The sequence below is a fragment of the Peromyscus eremicus genome, chromosome 16_21 (assembly GCF_949786415.1).
Source record: "Peromyscus eremicus chromosome 16_21, PerEre_H2_v1, whole genome shotgun sequence".
Taxonomy (NCBI): Eukaryota; Metazoa; Chordata; class Mammalia; order Rodentia; family Cricetidae; genus Peromyscus; species Peromyscus eremicus.
In genome coordinates, this window is record NC_081432.1 from 33,680,648 (window position 1) to 33,704,579 (window position 23,932).

Below are 23,932 nucleotides of genomic sequence, written 5' to 3' on the forward strand. Positions count from 1 at the left end.
ACACACACAAAGGACCTGAAGTAGCCTGATCTTATCCTGTTGATCCATCTCCCAGTCCCAGCCTTACAAGAGGAATAACGCTGAGCCAAGGAAGCCACTTTGTATTTCCTTGTTCCTGTTTTCTTCCGCATGCTGCTGTCCATAAAGCAAGCCTCCGGTACTTGGGTCACTGGCAATCCTGCTATGTTTTATAGGAGTTGTGAGAGTCTAGAATGAAAAATAAGACAATCAAGATCTTGAAAGTAAAGGTAATGTTGTCTTTTGACAACTTTTAGGGCCAAGTTCTAGATCTGTCTTTTTATCTTAGAATTTATTTTTAAATTATGTGTATGTGTGTTCAAGTGTGGGTTTGCACGTGTGAGTGCAGTGCCCACAGAGGCCTGAACAGGGCACCAGATGCCCTGGAGCTGGAATTACAGGCAGTTGTGAATTGCACCAAAAGGATGCTGGGAACAGAATTGCTTCCACTACAAGAGCAGGATGCTCCCTTGACCTCTGCACCATCTTCTCATCCCCTCTAAGTTTAGATCTATCTTATGCAAAAGTCATTTTTTTTTCCACAAATACTTGGAAAGGACTATGTGACTATCTTAAATGTTTGGTAGTTTTTGTTTGGTTTGGGACATATTCATCATTTTTGTTACATGTCCTATGGTGTCCTATAAGCTGGAAAGTACCTAGTAGTTATTGCTTATAGAGAATAGAGACTCAGACATCTCTCTCCAGATTCTCTTATTGAAAAAGCAATAATCAACTCAGCAAGAAAGGGAAAGCCTGCCCTGCCATGAGTCAGGCCAGCATATAAGCAACAGACAGCTCCAGCTGTGAGAGTAACTGGACATTGTAACCCTCTCGAGGTCACCGTAAAGCTGTGAGAAGTCATACATAAGCCCTTTGGAGCCATTTTGGCTTTCTGGGGTCAGGAGGAAACTCTTCACATTTTAGCACATCAGAAACTTTTCAAACCGACTCAGTAAGAATGAAATGTTTCACCTCTGCCTGGAGGGTCTGAGTCTTTGATCCAGAAGGAACGAGCCCATGTTCCCACACAGGTGCAGCCTCCAGACAGGCTCCCACACAATACTAATTGCCACCAAGCTTCCTCTGTCCCAGGCAACAGCCCTGCATCGAGCTTGTAGATTAAACTGTCACACACGGCTCTGTTTACCTTAAAGGATCAGTTCTCAACCTGTAGGTTGCGACTCCTTTGGCAAACCTCTATCTCCAAAAAAAAAAAAAAGTACATTAAAATTCATAAAAGTAGCAAAATTATGGTTATGAAGTAGCAATGAAAATAATTTTGTGGTTGAGGGTCACCACAACCTGAGGAACTGTATTAAAGGGTGGCAGAGAACCCCTGCCTTAAGGCCATCAAACATAATTTGGTTTAATTGTACCTACATGCCTCTCTTCCCCAAAGAACATCCTGACACATTTCTGGTAGGATGCTCAGCGGTTCCACTGGTCCACACTCCCCTAACTTCCTTAGGTGTCAAGTGTCCCTGTGGCATTTGATTATGTCAGCACAGTGACCCCACAATTCCAGCATCAATCAGGGCAAATCCACTCTGGTTCCTAGTCCCCTGGGGAAGCTGATTACTCACACCACTGCTTATGGAGCATATGACACAGATTTTAAAGGTAGAGGGAATGGCTGGGTGTGGTGGCTCCTTTAATCCCAGCAATTGGGAGGCAAGTGCAAGTGGCTTTCTCTGAATTTGAGACCAGCCTGGGCTGTATAATGAGACCTTGTCTCAAAAAAGAAAGGGGAAAAAAAAAAGTAGGATGGCTAGGAAAGGTTGTTTACCTAAACTCAAAAACAGAGAAATGAACAAATCTTTATTTCCTAACAGAGAAGGCAGCGAGTTACCTGTACATAATCCAAACTGGGTGGCCTTTTTCTCCTCAGGGGACCTTGGTGACTAAAAGCTTCCTATCATGGATGGAGCTGTCATGCCTGGCCCTCTTGCACAGTCGTGAGATGTGATGTAATATGTTGCTTTCACTGGAACCGTCAAAAGTCTAGAGATGCCCTTCCATGACAAATTCCAATTCCTCTGCTTAGCTGACAGACTGGATTTCGTTGCTTTACTTATCCACTGCTCTGAAACATATTGCCCACACACCCGAATTAGCTGCTTAAAACAATACATGTAAGGCCAGCATGGCAGTGCATGCCTACTGTAGTCCTGTCTCTCAGGAGACAGAGGCAGGGGGATGGCAAGTTGAGGCAAGCATGAGCTAAATTATCTCACATAATTTCCGAGGCTGAGAACATTACATACGTCATTTTCCCTAAAACTGAAAATCCAAATCTAGATAGCACTCACTCTGGACACTCCTGCTCCAGAAGATCCAATGCCCTCTTCTGGCCTCCTCAGGTACTGCACTCATGTGCACCAACCCACACACATACCTTCATAATTTTTTTTTTTTAAGTAGAACCAGGCACAATGACACATGCCTGTAGTTCCAGCTCCTTGGGAAACTGAGGCAGGGAGATCACTTAAACCCAGGAGTCTGAGATCACTCTGGGCAGCACCGTGTGACCTAGCTCTTAACGATAAATGATTAGGGACTGTGAACGCAGCTCAATGAGAGAGCGAGTGCCTAGCATGCCCCGGGTGTGAGTGCCAACACCAAGAATAAAGGAAGTAGAGTTGTAGGAGACAAAACCATCGATAGCCTTTCCATAACTTTTGGGAAAGAAGCCAAGAAAAAGACCCTGGTAACAATCGCTACAAAACTAAAAATATCGAGGGATCAATCTAACCAAAGAGATGAAAGATATGCGTGATGAAACTAAATGACACTGATGAAAGAAACTGGAGAAAATAAAACAAATGAAAAAGCATCCTATGCTTACTGATGGGAAGAATAAATATTGTTTAAATTCCCATCTACCCATGGGAAAAATAAATATTCCTTAAATGTTCATCTACCCACAGGAAGAATAAATATATTTAAATGTTCGTCTGTCCGTGGGAAGAACAAATATTGTTTAAATGTTCATCTACCCAGAGCAATCTACAGAATCAATGAAGTCCCTATTAAAATATCAAGAGTAGAGCTATTTTAAAATAATGTGAAATTATTGTAGAGACACCTGTAATAATAGGAACAACTCATTGTTATTGTGGCCAAAGAAAAACTGCCACCAGGGAAAACTATATTTGTATCGGTATGTAGCAGAAATGGGGAAGACATCGGAGTCAAAATAGAATCAGTTGTGTCAATTGTAGCAACAGAAAATAAAAGATAAATAAAGCCTGAAGGTTGTGAAAGAAGGGTGTGTACTTGTGTGCTACCTGATAGTGGCCATCAGGAGAGGCTATGCCAGCAAAGGACACCACAGCCTTCTACAAGGACCTGTGCACACAAACTGACCGACCTTGATCGACAGCACACCACTCTCGTTATTAATCATCGTTGTGGCCAAAGATTATTGATTCAAAGCATCCGATGTAATCCTCATGTTCTTGTCTTCTAAAACTTCCCTTTGCCCCAACCCCTTGGGACACACCATGGCTCACTGTGGCACAGGACGCCCCCCTTGCTGTATGCTGTTATTCTCAGGCAGGTAGTGTGAGCTCTCTGAATGCTTTATATAATTGATGGTGTTATGAATTACTTTATTTAGGATGATGAACTAGCTTTTTGCTTTAATAATAACCTCTGTTGTAATGGTCAATTAAATCAGCGCTAACCTCTTGGAAGATTTTTAAAATTAGGAATACAAAATAAAGTGCTGGGAACGTGGCTTCGTTCATGGCGTGTTTGCCTAGATGCCCTGGGTTGGATCCCCAGCATCACCTGAAACTGAGCAGACAGGTGCCTGCCTGTGACCCCAGCACTTGGGAGGTAGAGGCAGGAGCATCGAGGAGATCAAGTTCACAGTGAGTTAAAGGTCAGCTTAGAATACACACACACACACACACACACACACACATACACACACACACATGAGACCCTGCCTCAAAACAAACAAACTAAAGAAACACAAAACACAGGGGCATTGTACTTAGAGCAGCTGAGGTTCTGGGTCTGAAAAAGAGAGAGCAAGAGATGAAGAGAGACAAGGCAGTATGGGACCCTGGATGAATACATAAAATGCTAATGGGAGAAACGCTTGGGTCTCTGACAGGGCTAGGAATCAATCCTTTAGTCACCAACCTCGTTGGAAACCTCCTGGTCCACGCACCTGAGGGATTAAGGGACAGTACTCAGGAGTTGGGGGGGGTGTTGGGGGGTGTTGGCAGGAGAGTAAACTTAGCTGCAGACCTCTAAAGGCTGTTGCATCTCCACCACTGAGCGACATCCCCCAATGCTCAGTTTTTAAACAAACTCGTCCCTCTGTTTCCTTATGTGGCTTTGTCTACGTGTCTTATAAAGCCCACCTACTGTCCGTAACAACCAACAAGCTTCTTCAGCTTTCCCTTTTGCCTATAATTTAGCTGCCTTTTTCCAACATTATAATAACATACAACGTTTGTACATTAACCTTTGCTCTGATTTTTGTTTTAATCTTAAATGTCTGTATTTTTTTTAAAGTGTTCAACGTCAGTCTGTTGACATTTTCCATTTTTTCAGAGGGTAATTAGTTACTAGTCTCATAGCTGTGATGAAATGCCTAACAAAAGCAACCTGAGCCAGGAAGGGTTTATTTTGACTTGTTGGTCCAAAGGACACGGCCCATCATAGTAGAGAAAGCATGGTGGTAGTAGAATGTGGCTAGTTAATATTGACTCCACAGTCAGGAAGCGGTGAGAGAAGGCCATGGATGCTCCAATAGCTTCCTCCTTTTTATGCTATGGGGAACTCCAGCCCGTGGAATGGCACTGCTCATTTTTAGTGTGGAGTCTTCCAACCTCAACTATCTTAACCTAAACATTCTCTCACAGACACGCCCAGAGACTTGTTTCCTTGGTCCTAGATCCTGTGGGGTTGGCAATCAATATTAATTACCACAGTGGGTGAGATAATAATCTTCCCTTAGGGGACTCCTCAGGTTGACGGCAGAGTTGGATAAAATATCACAGGTTGAAAGTATATTCTGCAGGACTTGGTAGTTTTTATAAAGAGTTTGGATTGCACTTTCTTTCACTGCTCTTGGAAATGATGTCTATTGTTACTTTGCTTGTAATCAGTGTCCTGGTTTCATTTCCTGTGGCTCTGATAAAATACCCTAAGAAAGGCAACTTAGAGGGGAGAGGGGCTTTATTTTAGCTCACAGTTCTAGGTTACAGTCCATCAAGGTGGCAGGAACTTGAAGCAGCTCATCTCCAACATCTAGAGAAGAAAGAGAGTTAATGCATGCCTGCCTAACAGTATTCAACTCTCTCTTTCCTTTCCACACTTTCTAGGGTCCAGCCCAGAAAAGGGTACAACCCACATGAAGCATGGCCCTAATTAGTCTTAACAATAAAAACCTGGAGTCAGACATTGAGAGTTAAAGCTGAAAGATCAGAGAAGCAGAGCAGCAGCCAGTAGAGAGACTTCTTACCTCTATGAAATCTCAGAGTGAATGGGGGCTATCCTGTCTCTGTGAATCCTCAGACTGAATGGGCTGTTGAGAACCTGTCTTACCCACCTTATATTCCTTTCTCCACCTCCCTAGTGCTGGGATTAAAGGTATGAGTCTCCCACGTGCTGGGATCAAAGGCGTGCACCACCACCACCTGGCTCTGTTTCTCTTTTAGACTGGTTACATCACATGGCCCAAGGTGGCCTTGAACTCCTGATCTTCCTGCTTCCTCCTCCCAAGTGCTGGGATTAAAGGTGTGAGCCACCACTGCCTGGCCTCTGGTTAACTAGTGGCTAGCTCTGCCCTCTGATCTCTAGGCAAGCTTTATTTGTTAGAACACAAACAAAATATCATACAACACTTATATTCAGAGTGGGTCTTCTTCCCACCTCAGTGAAACCAAATAAGAAAATTCCTTGCAAGTGTGTCCACATGCCAGCGTAACCCAGACCATTCCTCTCGGAGACTCTTTTCCCAGGCAATTCTAGATTGTGTCAAGTTGACAATTAAAAATAACCGTCATAATTGACTTTGAAATTTTTGATACTAGTTTTATTTTGGTTTGATTTGGTTTGCTTTCCTTTTAAAAACTTTTTGACACTTTTATCTATAGGGGACTTTCAAGCTTTTATTTTTCTTTTTTCTATTAAACTAATGGATTTCTTTCTGTCACAGTGTTGATATTCTGTAGGTCAGTACTTGGTGTATTCATTGCTTTTACATCACTGTAACCTCAGCACCTGTCAGAAACGACCTAAGAGAGGAAAAAAACATCTATTTTGACCATGGTGTAACAACAGTTTAGTTTCACGGTGGTAGGAACATGTGGCAATAGCTGTTCACATCTTGGTAGACCAGAAAGCTCACAGTGAGGCAGAAACCAAGGGGAAAAAATAACCCTCAAAGGCCCACCCTTAATGACCTACTTCTGCTTGCTAGACAGCACTTCCTAGAGATTCCACAGCCTTCCAAACCACACCATCAGCTGGGAACCAAGCATCAAAACATACATCTGTGGTGGCATTTCAGCATCAAACCATAGTACCCAAAGAGTCCAATCGACCCCTAAGATGGGTCTGTTTTCATCTCTTCTTGCTCTTCTAGCCAGTGACCAGGTTAATATGCAAATGCTATGACTACACAGATAGTTCCTTCCTTGAAGCAAAAAAACATCAACTCTTTGAACTAGGCTATCAAATTGAATGCTAAATGCTAAAAATACCAAACGTTAGCTGGGCAGTGGTGGCACACACCTTTAATCCCAGCACTGGGAGGCAGAGGCAGGCAGATCTCTGAGTTTGAGGCCAGCCTGGCCTACAGAGTGAGTTCCAGGACAGCCAGACCTACACAAAGAAACCTTGTCTTGAAAAACAAACAAACATAAATTTTTAAATTAAATAAATATAGCAAATATTAAACAAATTTTCATTCACTTTCCAGTATGTTTTGTAATTGTTTTGAAAACTGTTCCCTTATATTAATAAAGTCAAATTGTAATTATCTTAAACCATTCATTATTGTGTGAGAAGTTCATTAATTCTATCTTTCTTTTTGAATTATGAAGCATATCATCATAATATATTAGACATCCATTCATTAGAAAACTATCTTTTTAATTTTATTTAAAGAAATATGTTGTGGAATAATCTTTTTGTACACTGTGAAGATGTGTCACTCAGATTGGTTTAATAAAAAGATGAACAGCCAATAGCTAGGCAGGATTTTCAGGGCAGAGAGGACGCTGGGAAGAAGAAGGGAGACACCAGGAACACAGAGCAAGCAGGATGGGTACTAAGGAGATGAGGTAATAAATCCATGAAGCAGAAAGTAAATTAATAAAAATGGGTTAATTTAAGTTATGAGGGCTAGTTAGAAACAAGCCTAAGCTATCAGCCGAGCTTTCGTAATTAATAATAAGTCTCCATGTGGTTATTTGGGAGCTGGCAGGAGGGACAGAAAAATCCGACTACAGAAGTAAACCAACTGTTTCTATTTATCATCTATCTATGTCTCCCCACTTTCTCCCTTTCCCATTGTAAGAAATAAAATCTGACCGGGCGGTGGTGGCGCACGCCTTTAATCCCAGCACTCGGGAGGCAGAGCCAGGCGGATCTCTGTGAGTTCGAGGCCAGCCTGGGCTACCAAGTGAGTTCCAGGAAAGGCGCAAAGCTACACAGAGAAACCCTGTTTCAAAAAACAAACAAAAAAAAAAAAAAAAAAAAAAAGAAATAAAATCTGGTGGTTCATTTTCAAAGATGATCTAACTTAGGTCCAAATGAACAGAAAACAGTGATTCTTTTTTTTTTTTTTTTTTTTTTTTTGGTTTTTCGAGACAGGGTTTCTCTGTGTGTAGCTTTGCGCCTTTCCTGGCACTCACTTGGTAGTCCAGGCTGGCCTTGAACTCACAGAGATCCGCCTGGCTCTGCCTCCCGAGTGCTGGGATTAAAGGCGTGCGCCACCACCGCCCGGCAGAAAACAGTGATTCTTAACCTGTGGGGTCTCAACCCCTTCGGGGGTCAAACGACCCTTTCACAGGGGGTCTCATATCAGATATCCTGAATATCAAATATTCACACTATAATTCATAACAGTAGCAAAATTACAGTTATGAAGTAGCAACAAAAATAATTTTATGGTTGGGGGTTATTAATCTCTAAATAAATAAATAAATAAATAAATAAGTAAATAAATAAATAAATAAAAATTTAAAAAACTAATGACCAAGCTTGCCTCAAGGTCTTGCATCTGATAAGCTTTAAAACAAACAGAATGTAACATGTAGACATGAACTCACGTATAGTTTTTGTTGAGAAAAGACAAATGTGAATTATAGCAGGACTGTGCCCTCCTGATCATTCAGTAAGAGGAACAGGAGAAAGGGTCATTTATTAGCATTTATAAACCATCCTCTGCACGGTCAACATGCCCATCAGTCCTCGTAGGCTGATATTGGACTTTGCAAAGCTGTAGAATAAACTACCTTAGTTTTGCTAGTCTGAGTCTCCAGCACTCTCGTTATGGGTGAGGACCTTTGCTATTCACCCCTACCCCAGCAGATGGCAAATATATCATCTTCGTGATGATTTTCATGCTTACCCAAATTGTGTGTACCACCACACAGAACCACGGTATTGTATCGAATTAACATAATCGAACTCATATGGCCCATACTTTTGCAACATTGGGTTTTGATGATGTGTTTTCTACTGTTACATGCAGCAAGCAGAATAATGGCCCCCTAAAGATGTCAGCACTGTACTCCTCTGAACTTGTGGACTGATTACCTCAAATAGCCAAATGAATTTTGCAGATATGGTTGTAAGTCAAAGAGGGAGGCGTCTGAATGATGCAGTGTGAGAAACTCCAAACAAGCTATGTCTGCTGCTGTAATGGGGTTCAGATTGGTAAACTGTCACAGGCTGTTTAAGCTCACTGAGAAGCTGGCTCTGGAGGCAGTCCACACACACACACACACACACACACACACACACACACACACACACACACATTTTAGACCTATGCATGTTTATGTCAAGTGTCCTCTAAGACCTCTTGTCTGAGATGAGATTGCCTCCATTCATCCATCCATCCACCCATCCATCATTCATCCCCTCCATCTATAAGCTCTGTGACAGGCAGTAAACAACAAAACAGCCTACGTGTGAAAACACTGTGCCCTTGAGAACAACCAGAAGGTGAACCAGTTCCAAGAGGACGTTACTATTGTTTATCTCGTGATATAAAAATAACTACAGGGAGATAGAGAAGCCGGAAGCTCAGCCACGGGAGAGAAAGTTCCATTTGGAACTCCAGCTGGCTGCCTCGGTTAGTTTCTGGTGGCCGTGGTAAACACTAGATTTGAGATGTTATCTCTACTTGTTTTGTTTTGTTTTTTAGAAGCCTTACCTGAGGGGACACTCTGCTTTGCATGAGACTCAGAGTTGAGAACTTCAGCTGACTGCCTTAAAGGGGATTTCCACAATCAATTTCCGCTGGTTGTTTTGAGCACCTATCTATCTATCTATCTATCTACTTACCTAACAACCTCTTACTATTATTCTTGTGCTTTGGCTTGCTATTTACTTAATAAGCTCACTCACTCAAAAACCAAAATTAGGGCCAGGGCTATAGAGGATCATTCTCCAGACCATGCAGGACATCTGGACTTCAAGAACAGACAGCCGTGAGCTGAAGAACCTTCTCAGAGCGGGAGAAGACCAAGAGAAGAATTCTGTTCTGAAGCCCCTATGAAAACTCCATAGCTATCCTGACATCTCAACTTTAACTCGTTGGGAATTGATTGACAATTCTGACACTACCACCCCCAGATCTTTAGGACAATAAACGCATGAGATCTTAAGCCCTTGAGCTTGTGGTATTTTGTCAAGCAGGAAGAGGAAATTGATATAACACACAGTGATGACAAATTTGTTCATGTGACAAACAAGTCAAGGCTGAAGGTTAGCATTGTGAATTTGATCCTAGATGTCCCCTCGGAACTTGTGTGTTGAAGGCTTGCCCCTCAGCTGTCAGAGCTACTGAGAGTTGCTGGAGGTCAGTACCTAGTTGAAGTGGTCCATTAAGGGTACTTAGTGAGTTCTCTCCCCCTTCCTCACCTCTCTCTCTCGGCCCCCTCTCTTCTCTACTTCCTGGCTATTATGAGGTGAGCAGCTTTGCTCTCACACATGTCCACCACAGGCTGTGCCTCACCACAAACCCAGAAGCCAAGTGGTCACAGACCAAAACCTTGAGCCAGAAGAAACCCTTCCTCCCCTTAAGGTAGCCAGGTATTCTGTCACAGTAACAGACAGCTGACTGACAGAACCCAACTCAAAACAAACCTCAGTTTACGTGAATGAGCTGGGCCTTGCTCAAGTCAATTAAATGAGCTGGCTCTGGAATATTCTTTTGAAAATAACAAGTAAATTTGAATAATACGTATTCGTTCTTTGTGCCAAAGACCTAAGTAGTAAAAAAATGGGGCCAAATGAAATGAAGTACACTAAAGGAAAGGTGCCTCCGCCTTTAATCCCAGCACTCAGAGGCAGAGCTAGGCGGATCTCTGTGAGTTCGATGCCAGCCTGCTCTACAGAATGAGATCCAGGACAGGCACCAAAACTACACAGAGAAACCCTGTCTCGAAAAACCAAAAAAAAAAAAAAAAAAAAAAAAGAAAGAAAGAAAGAAAGGTGCCCCTTACCAACATATAATAATAACAACGTCACTCACTACAAATTGATTCTACCATTAAGTAAGTAAGACTTTGGGCTAGCCGGGCGGTGGTGGCGCACGCCTTTAATCCCAGCACTCGGGAGGCAGAGCCAGGTGGATCTCTGTGAGTTCGAGGCCAGCCTGGACTACCAAGTGAGTGCCAGGAAAAGGCGCAAAGCTACACAGAGAAACCCTGTCTCGAAAAACCAAAAAAAAAAAAAAAAAAAAAAAAAAGACTTTGGGCTTTGAAAAAAAAAAAAAGGATTAGAATATTCAAAGCTTTAAGTCAAGGCTAAAGATAAGCTATAATAAATAGAAAATATATTCCACCAATAAATATCCAGTTGAATGTCCAAACAAACTTAAAATGATTGTCTTCGTAATTGTAAGCTTTAGAAAATGTCCATCAACAGGGCTGGGGATGTAGCTCAGAGGGAGAGTGCTTGCTGAGCGTGTGCAGGGCTCTGAGTTCAATCCCCAGCACTGAAAAAACAAACCAACAATGTTAAGTCCAGAAAAAAATATTTAAAATTTTATTACATTATTGACTTATGGGTGTGTGTGGTGGGGGTGCCACCATGCTTGTGGAGACCAGAAGACAGACAACTTGTTAGACATGGTTCTGTCCTTCTACCACATGGGTCCAGGAATCAAATGCAGGTTGTCAGGGTTGACCGCAGGTACCTTTACCCCTTAAGACATCTCTCAGGCCCCTCAAAATCCTCAACAGCATCTGAAGAAGATGAGTATTCATCCTGAAAAGAGGTATGCTTTTCCTCTAAATACTTTTATTTTGAAAGGAGAACAGTGTGGCCCATACAGACACAAGCATTATGAAAAAATAGTATTGAGCAGGAATCAGAGCTGTTTGTAGTCACGTTATAAAATCTTACGATAACTATCTTAACCAATCACTGCGTGTTAGTGATTTCATGAAAGTTTAAAACTGGTCATTTTTTTTTTAAGTTTTCATAAGAAAGAATCTTGAGACAATCTGTACAGTTTTTATACTTGGGTGTTTTCATTCTTTTGATGTAGTTAATAGCTAGTGGGAGTCGCTCCTGGCTCGTTTTATCTATTATATGATTAAAATTCATGAACGTCACTAGAGATAAAAACTGCCTGAGATCTGAGAACTCTTTTAACTGGCTCTCGGCATAAAGATAAGCTGAAACAGGCAGTGAGCTCTCCTGCAGATATCCTTGAACCAAGGTGAAATCATAGCCACATGTCCAGGCAAAACGCAGCTCACCTCACAGGAAACAAGGGATAGTTTATTCTGAAGCCAAATATTAAGTGGCCATAACCCGGAAGCACGGATTAACTCAGGTTGCCCCAGATACCGTGTTCTAACATGCAAATGGTTTCCTGAGGTTTTTACAGTTATAGAACAAAAGAAAGTCGTGAATTACTGTTTTCATATTTGAAAACGGTAGGTGGGCGGTCACAGAGAAGGGGGTCACAAAACAACATGAGGGGAGCGATGGGGGAGGGCAGGGACTGTCTGGTGGTAGTCTGAGCCTTGGGGTGGAGGGAAACTAATGGTCTGTTAATGTATTTCCAAACACTTCCCTGAGAGTCACGGGGTGTTAGGTAAAACAGAGGCTAAAGACAGCCTAAAATAATTTAACTCTGGGTCTACAAGTCCACAATCCCAAAGTTCTAATCTATCCATCATCTTTGTAGAATCTTTAACATATCTATGGCTTTTTTCTAGCAATTTCAGTTCACACAAACAAAATATTCATTGTAAAACAAGGATACTTGATTTTTCTTTAATCGAAGCAAAATTCCCATCACAGAGAATTAACCATTCTGAAGTGCCCACTTCAGTCACATTTCATATCATCAACCATACGGTACAGCCAAAATAATCATTTTTTGAAATTTCATCTTCACAGATGTTTAAGCACAGTTAGTCACCAAATATTAATAATAAATGAACTTATAAAGACTGCAATTGTTTCAGTTAAAAGAGGCCAAATATCAAACAGCTATCTGACCCACTCTTTTGTCTTTTCTGACGCCAGCAGAGACTTCCAAATCCTGTCAGTGGAAGTCAATAAAGATCAAAGGGGCTCAATGCTACCTCAGAGGAAAGCCCAGGCTCGCTTCGCACATTTTAATAAACCAGGAATGCACAGTGATCAGCAGGGCAGATAATACTCCCCAGGCCTTCCCAGAGAGAGCAGTCGAAATACCCAGGCTAACTCTGATAGGGAGCAATGACATCAGGCACTGGTGGCATAATGACTTGTGGTTTTCGGTGCTGTGTAATTCAGCCCCGTTAAGTTTTTCATCAGTTACCAACATCAAATATCCAGAGAGGCTAACGGTTTATCTTAGTTCATCTGAGTACGGGTTTCACCTATTAAAGAAGTAGTGTCTCCCCTTCTTGTCCGGCTTACCACCGGTGCCTCTTAGTAGCAAAAGCTAACAGGAAGTGAGAGAGACTGACTTCCTGGCTCTCACATGGATGCTGGTGCTCAGCTTAACCTTATGTGACCACATGAAAAAGAGCTACCGTGGATTAAAGAGACAGCTCCAAACTGGTACAGTCCGTTCCTTTGACTACTCAGCGTCCGTACCCTTTAATAACATCTAAACATCCCTTTGCCAGCAAGGCACACGCTTCTCCCCTTAAAATGCAATTATGCTTTTACGCAAAGATACTCTTGCTATCTCCAGAAAAGCCCATCAGGCACTGTCTCCCACTCTGGGTACCCTAGGGCCCCAAAACCAAGTTGACAGTTCCCACCCATACTCTTTCTATAAAACAATAGGAAAGGGGGATTTTTTTTCATTAATAGAAATATGAACAAGAAGGAAAACGAAGAATGAACACTAACAGCTTTGTGTCGGTGGCCACAGTTGCTACCCAGAGCTTTCTTCTTCTACTGTAGAGTTCGAATCCTTTCTGCTCCTGTTAGCAGCTCAGATGGGGTTTGTCACCTAGGCAAGTGGCCAAACCTTCATTCTGTCAGGTCTTGTCCCTTGGCAATCCTATTTTTCTTGGTTCCTGTAGTCTTTTCCTGTGTTTCACTAAGAGATGTCTAAAACCCTTCTGTGTGGCAGAAGTGCTTTCTTCTAGGTCACCAGGCACAATCACCCCAGATTTTTGGCTCAAAGACCTAAAGACGCTGACTGTCAAATGATAGTCTCTTATAATAAAATTGCCCACCAGGTGAATGCTCAGCCCTTCTGGGAACAGCGCCATATTGGAGGATTAAGCATGGACTTCTGATTTTGAAACATCTAAGTCACAGTAGTTACAGGAGTTAATAAGCCTTGAAAGAAGAAATGTTGCGGAGTCTACATCTCACCTACATCCATTGTGCAGAAGCAGGGGAGCCTGGAGACACGGGCTGATGACCACAGCATAGGACAGCCTGTTCACTTTCATTATGGCCCTTTTCTGCCAAAGTTGCTCTTTGGTGACTATTTCTAGAACCTAAATATCTCCACAAATGTTATCTGGAGACCCACCCATGCATTACTTTCCCAGAACACCCAGTTGTTAACCTTCTACATTCCAGACCCCTGACTTTCTAGTCAACCTTTCACTAGTGCCCACAAACACCACAAATGATCTCCTCGGCTACCTCTCCATCCAAGAAGTCAGGCCCAGGATGTCCTCTACCCTTGCCTTTCAGGCACGCTCTGCAGCTACGTCTCCCAAGTGATGCCCGTGGATAACAAATTCAGCCAAAGGCTTTCTTCAAGCATCGGCCATGGAAAACTCCTGCTGGGTCTAAGGTACATGGTCTGCAGCAACCCCAGGACTCTGCCATACCTAATCCTGAGACGATAAATGATATTCCGTCATCACTCAAGTACTCTCACGTAGTTATTGATCCTATGTGAAAGAAGACACAGAAAAAAATGTGGCAGATTCAGAAACCGTGTCTCTATATCAGCTGGACAAAAAAGAACTAATTCAGGAATCTCATTAAAATACCTACAGACTACTTGGGAAATAATAGGAACCCAAGGGAGCACCAAGAAATGCAGAAAACATCTGTTTAGAGTGGGAGAAATCTGGACTCTGTGTCCTCATACCCCTCTGTACTCATCAGCTACTCCTTTTTCTTATTTTACTTGCTCCTTCGTCTGTTCTGGTATTCACTTACCCACTTGATACCAGGCACTGAGTAAATAGAATAATAAACAAGCCAATCCCCATGCCTTTGTGGGGACTCTGTGCCAGAGAGGACCTGTCATTTGCTGTCTGTATGACCTTGACTAAATCACTCAGGTGTTTCCAGACTTAAGTTCCTCACTTGTGAGATAGAGCAACACAGCACTTACTTCATCAGAATGTTATGAAGCTAAGTGAATGAACACACACACACACACACACACACACACACACACACACACACACACACACAAACATGCACCACACAGTGCTTAGAATAGAGACTGGCACATACTAAGAACAGAAGAAATAATCTCTGTCCATCCATCCATCCATCCATCCATCTACCTATCTACCTATCTTTTCCTTCCTTCCTTCCTTCCTTCCTCCCTCCCTCCCTCCCTCCCTCTCTCCCTCCCTTTCTTCCTCTCTCTCTTTCTTTCTGTCTATGTCTGTCTGTCTGTCTTTCTGTCTTTCTTTCTTTTGACAGCATCTTATTTTGTAGTCCAGGCTTATCTGGAACTTACTATATAGCCCAGACAGGAATCAAATTTGCCTCATCTTCCCAACTTGAAGATTATAAATGTAAGCCAGCATACTCAGCTAAGGAAATGTTATTCTTACAGTCTATTTTCCATCTACATTTGAGAGAGAGGGAGGAGGAGAGAGAGAGAGAGAGAGAGAGAGAGAGAGAGAGAGAGAGAGAGAGAGAGAGAAAGAGAGAAAGAGAGAAAGAGAGAAAGAAAGAAAGAAAGAAAGAAAGAAAGAAAGAAAGAAAGAAAGAAAGAAAGAAAGAAAGAAAGGCTGAAAGTATACAATTGGAGCTGTGGAAGCGCCAGGCCCCACATTTCACAAAGTATAAAGTGAAGAAACCAGAGTCATCACCTAAGGATAAGACATGCCCTCAAGGAGGGTGTTTGGAGATCCCAGCATGCATTGCTGAGTCAGACAGAGCTGACTATGTGTCTCAACCCTGCCACTTCCTAATTACGAAGCTGGGCAAGGTCTACTTACCATGAGGAAGAGGGCCATGGTAATGACAGTGATAATGATGACAGTGACATCAGTGGCTCCATGATGACCACGAGGCATCCAGTCTAGACACATAAACAAATTTCAGTGTCTCCTGGCCATCCCTTCCTGGGGTTTGGCCTGAAGTGCGGCGGACAGCTCGGAAGTGGAAACCACATCCGGTCAACTGCGGCGAGGGAACACTGGAGGCTTCGGGCATGGCCGTAGACCTGAAAGAAAGCGGAAGCTCCTGACTTTTGAAGGTCACACAGAGGAGGCAGATTACCGCACGCGGGCTAAGGAAGGGCCTCTCCGGAGTCCTGGCCCTCAAGGGACCCTTCCCTGAGGTTTGCAGTTTTGTCCTGCTCTAGTTTAGGATCTCAGAGAAAGCCTCACTGTGAAAAATCCGAGTTGCTACGAAAACCCACGCCTGACACCCACCTCCACCCCTTTCTAACATCTGGGCTCTGGTATAAAAGATCTGTGCCAATCCAGGTCCTCAGAGAATCCATGATGAGGGTAATGGCGGAAGGCTCTCTGAGTCCTAAGAAGAAGAAAGCCGGAAATAGTTGAGAGCCCCACTGGACTCCATAAAAGTCTGATACTAAGTAAAGGAGTGAGGGAAGAGTGTCCAGAAGTGCCCTAAACTACTTGGTGACCCAAGGAAGGCCACAAGACCAAAATAAGGCACTCGAGCCAAAGTTGGTGGTCAAGAGAGGTCCATACGTTCTGGGACCTGTCTTAGTATCCCTTACTGAAGTTCCCTGTCAGTCATCATATCATTTACTCCTCCTGTAGTACAAGGACCATGACATACAATCAGTAGCAATAGCAAGCCATTGTTCCCTGGCCCCTTAAGGGGCTGTTCTATGTAAAAATGGCAAGAGCAAGCCATTGTCCCCTGATCTCTTAAGGGGGTGTTCTCTGTAAAAGTATGAATTTTTAAAAGGTATGTCCGTCAAGTATGTGTTCCTATAACATCGAAATGAGTCATGATTTTATCTTATACCTTCGTCTCTCTGCTTCCCAACTTTAGATGCACTGTGATCAGCAGCCTTCTACCCCTGCCGCCCATTGACCGTGTAAGAAGCTCGGCGTGGTGGTACATAACACACTTGGAAGTGGGAACAGGAGATTCCCTGGAGGTGGCCTAGCCTGGCCCAAAAGGCTCAGGTCCCGGTAAGAGACCCCACGTCAGAAGACAAGGTGAGTGACACCTGAGAACAATCCAAGGTTGATCACTGGCCCCGTGCGCATACAATAGCAACCTGTAAGCATGGGAACCTGCGCTGACACCTACTCGTAAACACGCACGCGAATATACGCCGTTGTGGATACTAGAAATACAATAACGAACGCAGTCCGGACCAATTCTTCACTTTCAGTGACAATATAAAACAAACAGGTGGCTGCTTGGATTGACTCAGGTTCCCACGATATAGTTGCTGCTTTCACTTTGGCAACCTGCCAACTGATTTCTCTGCACACTCTTGCGTTTTTGACTCGGGCCTTTGATGGACTTCGGAAGTGTGTTTACCCGTTTATAGCAGACTCTTCATTCCACGCCCAGCAGTCCTGTCAATCTTTTCCCTTATTTCCGACCCTGCCCCCTCCCCATTTCTGATGACCTCACTTCCTGCTTGAGAAGAGAGCCGAGCACCTGCCAAGAATGTCTTCAGCTTTCTGTCCTTGCTGTGAAACTGACTGTGCACCCTCCTGACATCTGTATTTTTCCCCTGCACCACAGAAAGCAGCACACCTCCTTCTTTCTAGGGCAGGGGTTCTCAGCCTTCCTAGTGCTGCGACCCTTTAACTCAGTTCCTCATGCTGGGGTGACCCCCCCAGCCATAACATTATTTTCATGGCTACTTCATACCTGTATTTTGCTACTGTTACAGTTATAATGTAAACATCTGATATGCAGGTTATCTGACATGCAATCCCTGTGAAAGGGTTGTTTGATTCCCCCCAAAGGGGTCATGTCCCACATGTTGAGAACCGCTCTTCTAGGGTCACATCTCTACACCACCCTTAACTTCTTAGCTCATTTTTTGCAGACTTGTTGCCTCAACTACTTCCTCTACTCTGCAGCCTCTGTCTTCTCTTGCTCTCCTGCTTCCTTGGTGTTGACCTGTGGTCCACGAGGGAATGTGTTTCCCTCAATCCTGCTGTTTGGGAAAACCCATCATGAGCCTTTGCAAACGACCTAGGTGACTGAAGCTTAGGGGCCCTAGTATTACAGTCAGTAATACTTAGCCTGCTGCCTACGATCATGGCTCACCATTGTCTGCACCTGTCCCTCTGTGGGGGTCATGTTCTTTGGAGGTCTTCATCCCTGAACACTTGTCTGTCAATCATTTTCACCAGCTCTTCTCCATTCTCTGATCTCCACTCCATCCCCCACTGCACCTCCAGGGTTCTCCCCCGGGGGGAACAGCTTTTTCCTCTGTCCTGTAGTTTCTCTTTCTGGGCATCTCCGCACGGCTGGCTGCCCAGAGCTCAGGGCTCTCTGGAGTTGTTGACCTACATTTTCTATGGACATTTCTACTTGGATGTCTTGCCAAGTCCCTCAAGCTCAAGCCAAGCCAAAACCATTATCTTCCCACCCAACCGGTTCTTCGTGCAGCCTTTCCACCCCGGGCTTTGTGCAGTCTTCCTTCCAGACACCCTTTCTTTCCCTTGTTCACGCTTGAGCAGTTTTCAGATCCGCGGCCTTCCCTCCATCATCACAGCTTTGTATGTTGCCCTTGGCTTAGGAGCCACTTCAGTCCCTCACGTGGGGCTCTTACTGGTTAAGGAGCATCCAAAGGATCCTCTCACTCCAGGTTCCTCCTCTTCGGATGGCTTCCCTTAGAGGTGCAAGGTTAATTTTAAATCACAGCTGAGTCATGTCATGTTTCTGGTTCCTATTATCCTCCAACCAGAAGACAAAGTTCACGGTATGGAATCTAAGCCCTACCTAGTCTGCCTTCAAACCCTTCCTGACTTCTCTTCGATGTATTTAACGTATATGTCTCATTTTCATTTAAAACTGTCTCCTGGTCTCTGACTACAACCTCTATTTTCACATTTTCAGACCTTTGCTTAGGTTGCATTTACCTCAGATACCATTCCTTTTCTCCCCGACATATCGTCCAAATGTTAACCAGCATTTCAAGTCCCCTTCGCCTTCACTGCTTCCAGGAAGCAGCCCATGGTCTCCCTGTTAGAAGCTCCCCTTGCTCAGTGCCTCTCACTGTCCTGAGCTCGGCTTAGTGAGAAACAAGACAAATGGGAGCATCTTATCTCTGTCACCACAGCCTGTGAGCAGGCTGATGCCAGACTCCTCTTTGTATCTCCTCAGACGAAGTCTCCTACATGCAAAAGCCGCAGGAACAAATGCACTATCCTACTCAGCTGAGCCCGTTTGTCTTTTTATGGAAAGACTTTGTGAGAACAGGAAACAGTAGACTGATTGACATCTAGAACAAGCTCCTTATCTCACAGCAGAACAGTAACAAACAATTCACTGATCAGCACCCCAAGCACAGACCACATTTTTAAGTAGACTGTCCTAGCACACAGAACCTTTCGATAGATTTCTCTGAAGACCTTTTTTGTTTTTGTTTTTGTTTTTCTTTCTACCTTTCTTTCTTCCTTTCTTTCTTCCTTCCTTCCTTCCGTCCTTCCTTTCTTTCTTTCTTTCTTTCTTTCTTTCTTTCTTTCTTTCTTTCTTCCTTCCTTTTTAAGAGCATTTTTAGATTCACAGCCAAACTGAGCAGAAGGTACAGAGTGTCCCCAGCTCCCCCGTCCTGGCATAGGCACAGCCTTCCTCACTACTACATCCCCCAGCAGGGTGGTACACATGCTGCACGTGACTGCCGAGTATTGACACATCTTTATTACCCTAAGTCAATAGTTCATACACGAGGAGAAAGCAGATGGCTGGATCAGCAAAGTGTCTGCCATGAAGGTACTTGAACATGAACTCAGATCCCAAGAATCTACATAAAATGCTTGGCATAGTGGAGCACACTTGTAACCCCAGCCTTGGGCTGATGGATGGAGAGAGACAGATGAGGGGGATCCTTACGTTCATTGGCCAGCCAGCCTAACCAAACTGATGAGCTTCTCAGTGAGAAACTCTGTCTCAAAAAAATTGGAGAGTAATGGAAAAAAGGCATCTGATGTCTACCTCAGATCTACACACACACACACACACACACACACACACACACACACACACACACGCGCACGCGCACACACACACACACACACACACAAAATCAAATGTACATGCCTACCCCCCTCATGCACACACCATATACATATACAGTACAACACAATCATGGGAGTGTGCATACACACACACACACACACACACACACACACACAAGAAATGAAAGTAGTTTGTAAATTTATAAATTAGACTATTCAGTCCTAAATAATCAATGTATCAAGTAATTTTTTAAGGGAAAAAATCAGAAAATACCTTGCAATGGACAACAACAAAATAAACCAGGTATGTTGACACGTGCCTGTGATCCCAGCACTTGGGAGGTAGAGTTAGAAATATCCTGGTTCAAGAACATCCTCAGCTACATATGAAGTTCAGACTATGTAATGCCCTGTGTCAAAACACAACCAAAAAGAAAATACAATGAATGAAAATGACAAAAACTACATCATTACAATTGAAGCAGTACTTAATGAGAAATACACAGTTTCAATTGTCTTCATTAGAAAGATATCAAATCAATAACCTAACAACTTTTATCTTCAAAAAAAAAAAAGATAAAAGAGCTGGGTGTGGTGGTTCAGGCCTTTGATTCCAGCACTTAGGAAGCAGAAATAGGCAGATTTCTGTGCGTTCAAGGCCAGTCTTGAATTACTAGGCAAAATTCCAAGCCAGGCAGAATTACCCTGTCCAAAGAAAGAAAAGAAAAAAAAAAAGAAACAAACAACAACAATAGCAACCTCCAAGCAACCAGAAGGAAACCTTGTCAAAACCTACAACAGAAATAAGCAAGTCAGATGAGAGAGAAGTCATGAAATCAGAAGATAAACCATTCACTATACTGCCAAAAAGAGAGAATTCAAATCATTAAATTATCACCAAAAGAGGAGACATCACTACCAAACTAACAGAAGTAAAAAGGACTTTAAGGAGTAACATGAGCAATTACATGGCAATAAATAAGATATTCTAAGTGGAACAAATTCTTATAGATACAATTTTAACACATTTACACAATGGAGATGTATTTCTCTGCCTGGCCTTAGACATGTGTTTCCAGAGAGTAAGCAAAGAAGTTAGCTGTGTTCTCAATACTGACTGATGACAGAGGACAATGGGCCTCTGTTCTCCATGTGACTGCTCGCTGACTTCCCTTGTTAAACATGGTGGTCTGCTGTGGGTTGGTCTGTATGTCAAATGTGTTGCTCTGATTGGTCAATAAATAAAACACTGATTGGCCAGTAGCCAGGCAGGAAGTATAGGTGGGACTAACAGAGAGGAGAATTGAGAGGACAGGAAGGCGGAGGCAGACACTGTGAGCCGCCGCCATGACAAGCAGCATGTGAAGATGTCAGTAAGCCACGAGCCACATGGCAAGGTATAGATTTATAGAAATGGATTTATTTAAGATGTAAGAACTAGATAGCTAGAAGCCTGAGCCATTAGGCCAAACAGTTTAAATAATATAAGCGTCTGTGGGTTTATTTTATAAGTGGGCTGTCGGACTGCCAGGGCTTGGTGGGACCAGGAGAGAAAACTCTCCAGCTACAGTGGTCTAAGTCAAGCAGCATGGCTTCCTCACTGTCTCCCCTCTATCTCCCTTCCAGCTGCTGTGGAGGCTCGCAGCTTGCTTGTTCTGCTATTTTACTCCCAAACTCATGAAATTGTCCTTGGGCTTAAAATGATAATTTTTAAAAATTCATTAAGTTCAATAAAGAACTTTGCCTTTTCTTCTAAATAGCCACTGGATAGTGGTTCACTGCATGAGAATAAGCAAATGGATGTGTTCCTTATTTCCAGGTCAGCCGTGTGGTTCACAGACTTGAGGAAAAGGAAGTTTCCCACATGGTGAGCATTGCACAAGGCCTCGCTAAGACAACCTATAATCACTAAATGACCTAGAGTGGTGAGATGAGGAACTTAACAGATTATGGCCCCTCTTTATGAGCTTCTAGCAACCATTTACAAATCTGCACCTTTATGAGTTATGTAGAAATTTACATAACACGTACATTAGGTACATGTTTCACAAGGATAAGACAGTCTTTACATCAGCATTTCATTAAATACCCAACCTCATAATTGACAAAATATTTGTGGAGCCACTTTGGGCCATTTGTTAGAGAATCCTATTTTCACAAGTAGAAGATATTGGATAAAGAAAAATCTTAGAAGCTAAGATGATTGACACTTGGGTCTTCAGCACATGTCAGAACAGGTCTTTTAAGATCTTGCTTGTGCAGGACATCAAGGTATAGCTGGAGTCTAGCAACAAATAATATGCTCTTATTAGGCACAGCTGCATATCACACTGTTCAATAATCCAGTGTGGCTGCTGAGTACTTGAAGTGAAACAAATCCTAGCAGAGATGTGCTGTGTGTGTAAAATACATTTTAATTCTAAAGCGTTTGCAAAAAGTAATTGTAATGATCTCAAAAGTTTTATATTGCTTACATGTTGATATATTTGGGGTATGTTAGACTGAATAAAATGCATTGATAAAACAAATTTCATCTATTTCTTTTTGTGTTTTCATGTGGCTACTAAAAACTTAAATTACCCACATGGCTATGTTATCTATGTGGATACTGATGATGTAATCTTATCACAGACAGATTGGCAATGCAAAGGAAGGGCACTGCGGTCAACATCACAGATAGGCAGGGCCAAAGGGGTTCAGAATGGTTGAGAATGGAATCAGGGTTCACCACAATTTCTTTTTTTTTTTTCTTTTTTCTTCCTCTCTTTCTTCTTCTTCTGAGATAGGTTCTCACTATATCACTAGGTAGCCTTAAACCCTCTCTATACAGACCAACTTGACCTTGAATTCAGAGTCTCCTGCCTCTTCCTCTTGTGCGCTAGGATTGAAAGCATGCACCACCAAAGCATGCACCACCACACCCAGCTCTCCATCATTTCTTGACACAGACAGTGTTCATAAAACTGAAGAGTTGGTTAGCAAGTTAAAAAAAAAAATAGGTTACTATGAAAATGGTTGCACAGGCTTGTATCTACCTAATTATAGTTTGATTCAGTCCCTCAAAAAGATGTTTGATAATGTCCCAGTTTACGGCCTCATGACCAACATTACCAAATTACCCCTTTCTGTGATTTAGTGCCACATTTATGAACTCTTTTATTAGTATTTATTTTAAATAGAGATGGGAACATTGAAGGGCCTGTACTTACCTTGCTCTACATTAAAGTCTAGTCCGTGGGGACCCACTGTGGACCTGGACTCCAGACTTGAAATGAGTCTTCACAGTTCTCAGAAGCTAACCTAGATTTTCTGGTTTGTGTATAACCCAGTGGAAGTTCACCATTCTCTTCTAACACCCCCACAAAAGTCAGGTGCTCAGAGCCGTTGACCAGTTCACTGTGACAGCCTAGAAAGATAGGATCTTTGTACTCCCAGATGTCCTTTGCTCTCTGTTCTTCCCCTAATACACATTTACACAGCCTGAACACAGCCAAAGAGATTTTTAGTGCTACCAATCCAGATTTAATTAGGTTTGTTTATATTCTATTAGCAAAAAAAAATTTTTTTTAATTACTACAAGTGTGTTGGGTATCTAAAATAGAAAAACAAGCATTGTAAGTGTGTCTAAAATGAAACTAAAATCAGAGAAATTTTATTCAGAGTAAGACCAACATCATAAACAATGATTATTAACAATTATGTGATATTCATTGAAGTCTTTTTTTTAATGGATGTGTGAAGGTGATTGTGTTTTTCTGTTGCAATAAGTATTCATTTATCACTGTTTCTTAGGACATACAAATCTAAAAGCCATCCTTCCCCCCAGCCATTATGAAAGAATCCTGCACAGG

The 23,932-nt window shown here is 42.7% G+C and overlaps 1 long non-coding RNA gene across 2 annotated transcripts; it reads right to left on the reverse strand.

The window, feature by feature from the left end:
* Positions 1-44: 44 nt before the first annotated feature.
* Positions 45-16,136, reverse strand: LOC131926779 (uncharacterized). Of its 2 annotated transcripts, none has more exons than XR_009383564.1 (5): positions 15,888-16,136; positions 14,529-14,591; positions 5,232-5,289; positions 1,871-2,104; positions 45-207 (listed from the first exon to the last, which is right to left on the reverse strand). It is a non-coding gene; the product is annotated as an uncharacterized LOC131926779 (long non-coding RNA). The 2 variants fall into 2 exon arrangements; XR_009383565.1 differs by lacking the exon at positions 45-207 and adding an exon at positions 456-1,218.
* Between the last annotated feature and the right edge of the window lie 7,796 nt (positions 16,137-23,932).